This window comes from Nomia melanderi, unplaced genomic scaffold (genome assembly GCF_051020985.1).
Source record: "Nomia melanderi isolate GNS246 unplaced genomic scaffold, iyNomMela1 scaffold0808, whole genome shotgun sequence".
NCBI lineage: Eukaryota > Metazoa > Arthropoda > Insecta > Hymenoptera > Halictidae > Nomia > Nomia melanderi.
Genome location: NW_027475922.1, coordinates 5,001 through 12,500, shown reverse-complemented (window position 1 = coordinate 12,500; position 7,500 = coordinate 5,001). Strand labels below are relative to the sequence as shown.

Genomic DNA, 7,500 nt, shown 5'->3' with positions numbered 1-7,500 from the left:
CGTGCTCGCGCGAGGTGCGATAGCGTCGATTCGCTTTTCTGTACGGGGAGAAATAGAACGATGAGTTGACTTATCGGGTCTTCGTTGGAATTACCGTCGCTGGCATTGTAAACTCCAGATGACCTTGTGATTCCTTCGTCGGGCACTGGTAAAGGGTGGCGATGATTCGTTCTATAATAGAAATACCCGTCGTAGCGATTCGGCCGAGACACCCGCCACGAAACACTCTCTCGTCGTGGAATCCCCGCGTCGGAGAGTAAAACGCGCGAAGGCTTACTATGAGAGAAGAAATAGTATATGCCGGTGGTTCGCGTGTGTAGGCTCTATACGAAATTGCGATTCAAGAGAGTAGGAAAAGACGCGATGAACCACGATTTCCGTGCGTCTTACGTCTCTCGACGATGGGACGATCCACGCGAAGAGTTGTTACGTGCTCGCGCGAGGTGCGATAGCGTCGATTCGCTTTTCTGTACGGGGAGAAATAGAACGATGAGCTGACTTATCGGGTCTTCGTTGGAATTACCGTCGCTGGCATTGTAAACTCCAGATGACCTTGTGATTCCTTCGTCGGGCACTGGTAAAGGGTGGCGATGATTCGTTCTATAATAGAAATACCCGTCGTAGCGTTTCGGCCTAGTCACCCGCCACGAAACACTCTCTCGTCGTGGAATCCCCGCGTCGGAGAGTAAAACGCCGAAGGCTTACTTATGAAACTTACGTCTCTCGACGATGGGACGATCCACGCGAAGAGTTGTTACGTGCACGCGTATGGTGCGATTGCGTCGATTCGCTTTTCTGTACGGGGAGCAATAGAACGTTGAGTTGACTTATCGGGTCTTCGTTGGAATTACCGTCGCTGGCATTGTAAACTCCAGATGACCTTGTGATTCCTTCGTCGGGCACTGGTAAAGGGTGGCGATGATGCGTTCTATAATAGAAATACCCGTCGTAGCGTTTCTTCCGAGTCAACCCGCTCACGAAACACTCTCTCGTCGTGGAATCCCCGCGTCGGAGAGTAAAACGCGAATTCATAGTATGGAAACTTACGTCTCTCGACGATGGGACGATCCACGCGAAGAGTTGTTACGTGCACGCGTATGGTGCGATTGCGTCGATTCGCTTTTCTGTACGGGGAGTAATAGAACGTTGAGTTGACTTATCGGGTCTTCGTTGGAATTACCGTCGCTGGCATTGTAAACTCCAGATGACCTTGTGATTCCTTCGTCGGGCACTGGTAAAGGGTGGCGATGATGCGTTCTATAATAGAAATACCCGTCGTAGCGTTTCTTCCGAGTCAACCCGCTCACGAAACTCTCTCTCGTCGTGGAATCCCCGCGTCGGAGAGTAAAACGCGAATTCATACTATGAAAACTTACGTCTCTCGACGATGGGACGATCCACGCGAAGAGTTGTTTACGTGCACGCGTATGGTGCGATTGCGTCGATTCGCTTTTCTGTACGGGGAGAAATAGAACGTTGAGTTGACTTATCGGGTCTTCGTTGGAATTACCGTCGCTGGCATTGTAAACTCCAGATGACCTTGTGATTCCTTCGTCGGGCACTGGTAAAGGGTGGCGATGATGCGTTCTATAATAGAAATACCCGTCGTAGCGTTTCTTCCGAGTCAACCCGCTCACGAAACTCTCTCTCTCGTCGTGGAATCCCCGCGTCGGAGAGTAAAACGCCGAAGGCTTACTATGAAACTTACGTCTCTCGACGATGGGACGATCCACGCGAAGAGTTGTTACGTGCACGCGTATGGTGCGATTGCGTCGATTCGCTTTTCTGTACGGGGAGTAATAGAACGTTGAGTTGACTTATCGGGTCTTCGTTGGAATTACCGTCGCTGGCATTGTAAACTCCAGATGACCTTGTGATTCCTTCGTCGGGCACTGGTAAAGGGTGGCGATGATTCGTTCTATAATAGAAATACCCGTCGTAGCGTTTCTTCCGAGTCAACCCGCTCACGAAACTCTCTCTCGTCGTGGAATCCCCGCGTCGGAGAGTAAAACGCGAATTCATAGTATGGAAACTTACGTCTCTCGACGATGGGACGATCCACGCGAAGAGTTGTTACGTGCACGCGTATGGTGCGATTGCGTCGATTCGCTTTTCTGTACGGGGAGCAATAGAACGTTGAGTTGACTTATCGGGTCTTCGTTGGAATTACCGTCGCTGGCATTGTAAACTCCAGATGACCTTGTGATTCCTTCGTCGGGCACTGGTAAAGGGTGGCGATGATTCGTTCTATAATAGAAATACCCGTCGTAGCGTTTCTTCCGAGTCAACCCGCTCACGAAACTCTCTCTCGTCGTGGAATCCCCGCGTCGGAGAGTAAAACGCGAATTCATACTATGAAAACTTACGTCTCTCGACGATGGGACGATCCACGCGAAGAGTTGTTTACGTGCACGCGTATGGTGCGATTGCGTCGATTCGCTTTTCTGTACGGGGAGAAATAGAACGTTGAGTTGACTTATCGGGTCTTCGTTGGAATTACCGTCGCTGGCATTGTAAACTCCAGATGACCTTGTGATTCCTTCGTCGGGCACTGGTAAAGGGTGGCGATGATGCGTTCTACAATAGAAATACCCGTCGTAGCGTTTCTTCCGAGTCAACCCGCTCACGAAACTCTCTCTCGTCGTGGAATCCCCGCGTCGGAGGGTAAAACGCGATATATAATAGTATATGCCAGTGGTTCGCGCGCGTCGTCTCTGAGATACGCGGTCGACAGAGTTCCGAAAACACGTGATGTGCCACGATTTCCGTGCGTCTTACATCTTTCGACGATGGGACGATCCACGCGAAGAGAACGTTCGTGCTTGCGTGAGGTGCAACAGCGTCGATTCGCTTTTCTGTACGGGGAGAAATAGAACGTTGAGTTGACTTATCGGGTCTTCGTTGGAATTACCGTCGCTGGCATTGTAAACTCCAGATGACCTTGTGATTCCTTCGTCGGGCACTGGTAAAGGGTGGCGATGATTCGTTCTATAATAGTAATACCCGTCGTAGCGTTTCGACCGATGTCACCCGCCACGAAAGTCTCTCTCGACGTGGAAACCCCGCGCCGAAGAGTAAACGCGAAGGCTTACCATACGAAAGAAAACGGTATTATACGCCTGTGGTATGTGCGTCTCGGCTCTGTGATACGCGATCGGCAGAGTTACAAAAAAACGTTGATGGGCCACGATTTCCGTGCGTCTTACATCTTTCGACGATGGGACGATCCACGCGAAGAGTAGTTACGTGCTCGCGCGAGGTGCGATAGCGTCGATTCGCTTTTCTGTACGGGGAGAAATAGAACGATGAGTTGACTTATCGGGTCTTCGTTGGAATTACCGTCGCTGGCATTGTAAACTCCAGATGACCTTGTGATTCCTTCGTCGGGCACTGGTAAAGGGTGGCGATGATTCGTTCTATAATAGAAATACCCGTCGTAGCGATTCGGCCGAGTCACCCGCCACGAAACTCTCTCTCGTCGTGGAATCCCCATGTCGGAGAGTAAAACGCGAAGGCTAACTATATAAGAAATATATAGTATTATTTATGCCTGTGGTTCTCCGTTTGCCCTACTCTCAGATACGCGACTCGGAGAGTTACGAATAATCGTGATGGACCACGATTTCTGTACGTCTTACATCTTTCGACGATGGGACGATCCACGCGAAGAGATCATTCCTGCTTGCGTGAGGTGCGATAGCGCCGATTCGCTTTTCTGTACGGGGAGAAATAGAACGATGAGTTGACTTATCGGGTCTTCGTTGGAATTACCGTCGCTGGCATTGTAAACTCCAGATGACCTTGTGATTCCTTCGTCGGGCACTGGTAAAGGGTGGCGATGATTCGTTCTATAATAGAAATACCCGTCGTAGCGATTCGGCCGTGTCACCCGCCACGAAAATCTCTCTCGTCGTGGAATCCCCGCGTCGTAGAGTAAACGCGAAGGCTTGCTATAGAAGACTATAGTTTATACGCCTGTGGTTCACCGGTTGCCTGCTCTCCGGGGTACGCGATCGCGCAGGAGTTACGGAAGAACTTGATGGGCCACGATCTCCAAGCGGCTATATCTTTCGACGATGGGACGATTCACGCGAAGAGAACGTTCGTGCATGCGTGAGGTGCGATAGCGTTGATTCGCTTGTCTGTACGGGGAGAAATAGAACGATGAGTTGACTTATCGGGTCTTCGTTGGAATTACCGTCGCTGGCATTGTAAACTCCAGATGACCTTGTGATTCCTTCGTCGGGCACTGGTAAAGGGTGGCGATGATTCGTTCTATAATAGAAATACCCGTCGTAGCGTTTCGACCGATGTCACCCGCCACGAAATTCTCTCTCGTCGTGGAATCCCCGCGTCGGAGAGTAACCGCCGAAGGCTTGCTATAGAAGACTATAGTTTATACGCCTGTGGTTCACCGGTTGCCGGCTCTCCGGGGCACGCGATCGCGCGAAGGTTACGGAGGGACGTGAAGCGCCCGAGCAATGAAACGTCCGCAGGAGGAAACGAGCAACCGCCGAACATTGTTTCGCGACGTTTCCATAATGTATTGTCGTTTCGCTCGCATCCCGCTTCTTTCCCCTAGTTTCCTCGACGCGTAGTTTCGCAGCCTTAGTGGACGAATCATTCTCGATTCGAGGAAAGATATGCAGTGGGGCGTGCAATGAGCCCGCCAGAGACCACGATCTCCAATGCGTCTTTACATCTTTGGACGATGGGACGATCCACGCGAAGAGAACGTTCGTGCTTGCGCGAGGTGCATTAGCGTCGATTCGCTTTTCTGTACGGGGAGAAATAGAACGATGAGTTGACTTATCGGGTCTTCGTTGGAATTACCGTCGCTGGCATTGTAAACTCCAGATGACCTTGTGATTCCTTCGTCGGGCACTGGTAAAGGGTGGCGATGATTCGTTCTATAATAGAAATACCCGTCGTAGCGATTCGGCCGAGTCACCCGCCACGAAACTGTCTCTCTTTCGTCGTGGAAACCCCGCGTCGGAGAGTAAAACGCGCGAAGGCTGTGACTGTAACATATATATATATATATACACAGTATACAATGCCTGTGGTTTTTGCGCGTGTCGGCTCTTCGGTATACGCGATCGGCCAGAGTTACGGAGGGACGGTGAAGCGCACGAGAAATTGAAACGGCCGCACGATTGGAACCGAGCAACCGTCGAACATTGTTTCGCGACGTTTCCATAATGCGTTTTCGTTTCGCTCGCATACCGCTTCTTTTCCCCTAGTCTCTGAGACGCGTTTTCGAGCCGTTCTTCTACTATCGATTCTCGTAGAGAGAAGGGACCGGGTAGTCTGGAAGTGGAACCCGCATCTTGCGTGTACCGTACACGGAATTGAGAGGACCGGCCGTGAAGCTCGTTTTAAAGCCGTGCGTCTGACACCCAACTCTTGCGCGCCAATTTCGCGGCAAGAGATAATATGGGACGAATGACCGGCAAAGAGCCAGCTGTGAAGTCTGTTTTTTTAATCGAATCCGTGGACGTGTGTATGCCGTAGCGTCGCTCGTCGTGTTCGTTCATGGTCGTTCCGAGAGAAAGAACGAAAGCGGTAACGAAGGGACCGGCCGTGAAGCTCGTTTTAAAGCCGCGCGTCTGACACCCAACTCTTGCGCGCCAATTTCGCGGCAAGAGATAACATGGGACGAATGACCGGCAAAGAGCCAGCTGTGAAGTCTTTTTTCATTATTTGCTTTCAATCGATCGATCGGTACGATTCGTGCAACGTTTCGCGCGATGCGACGCGAAAACATGCGCGCAACAATAGATGCGTCTGATCGGAAGAACGCGAGGGTCGACTGCACGCGATGGATTCAGTATCGGGTAGGATACAAAATATATCCCCGTCGTTTCCACGCGTGCGAGTCTTCTGCGTCTTTCGCGGGTTTTTGAATGCACTATACGCCCGGAACGTCGAGAAATATATACATATTACTTGAACGTTTTTCGTCTCGAAAGGCTTCGGTGTCGTCTCCAAGGCGACGCCTGAATCTCCTTCGCGCGCTGGTCGGAGATTCAGGTATCAACTTTTATCTTCTCTTTGAAAGAAGAGAGATATTAGGTCGAACAAGTGAGAATAAAATTATATATGTGAAATATAAAATTTATACGATTACCCTGAACGGTGGATCACTTGGCTCGTGGGTCGATGAAGAACGCAGCTAATTGCGCGTCAACGTGTGAACTGCAGGACACATGAACATCGACATTTCGAACGCACATTGCGGTCCACGGATACAATTCCTGGACCACGCCTGGCTGAGGGTCGTTTACGTACCATACACTGCTTGCGTAGCTCTGTCAAATCCCCGCCGTCGTTCACCTCTTCGGATCGAACGTTTTTTTACCGAAGGGCGCAAAGAACGTCTCTGAGTCGGGTTAAGAGAAGGATGCTACGTACGAGCGAACGATGGGTGTCTCGTCGGCGTTTGTCGCGGACACGCGAAAATTCTGTGAATTTCACGGACAGTGTACGTTCTAGTTGTTGCAAAACGATCGGAATCGTTTGTATGGACTCGCGTGAGTGTTCGCGGCGTCGTGCGTCGTTCAATTACGACCGCCCGCGGATACCGCTCCACTGCGATATGGATCTGAGCGACAACTTTTTCGGCTGTTCGTGAGATGAACGGTTTCGTGTGTTTAGAAAAATTTTTTTTCCCGCGCTCCCGACGTCACCTGAAATGATGCGTCAGAGGTGAAAGAAAATATTAAGAAGTCGAGAGAGAGAGACTACACACGTTTTATTCATATTTTGTATACCGTGCGTGAGACGGATGTGCACGACACGTCGTATGTCGGTATATTACCGACTGGCCCCAGGGAGATTGTTTTCTTCCTCTCTTACGAATGAGATGTACGTTTCGGAGGATCGTCGTTACCGAAACACACGGCAAAACGAGACTTCTCGCAGCAGAACCTTTATACACAATACACATCGACTCTTTTTACCCCGAGAGAGAGAGAAAAGGTGTATTTCTTTTTTTTATTTTTCGAATTCGACGCACGAACGCTTTGACGACTGGAGAAAAACACGGTGTGTGTTAAAATCGTGCGGGACGAGCATGCGTATTCGTAACGGGTCGAATAGTTCTTATTCCCCGTCGTCGCGTGTCCTCGCTGGACCACCACCGTGCGCTTCCGCCACGTTCAGTTGAATTTCGAAATATATATATATAAAAAGAATCACCATATACTCTCTTTCGGGAGGTGTATTTTTATCGGTTTCTGCTATAGAGAAGAGACGGAGATCGTGTTGTGAGGTGTAACGTTTCTGTATCCCCGTTTCGGAGGATCGTCGTTATCGGCGGAACACACGTCAAAACGAGACTTCTCGCAGAACCTTTATACACAATACACATCGACTCTTTTACCCCGAGAGAGAGAAAAGGTGTTTTTCTTTTTTTTTTATTTTTCGAATTCGACGCACGAACGCTTTGACGACTGGAGAAAAACACGGTGTGTGTTAAAATCGTGCGGGACGAGCATG

General features: G+C 50.1%; 1 non-coding gene across 1 annotated transcript; it reads left to right on the top strand.

Moving 5' to 3' along the window:
- The first annotated feature begins 6,127 nt into the window (after positions 1–6,127).
- Positions 6,128–6,282, top strand: LOC143176760 (5.8S ribosomal RNA). Its single transcript, XR_013001268.1, has one exon. It is a non-coding gene; the product is annotated as a 5.8S ribosomal RNA (ribosomal RNA).
- Positions 6,283–7,500: the final 1,218 nt, after the last annotated feature.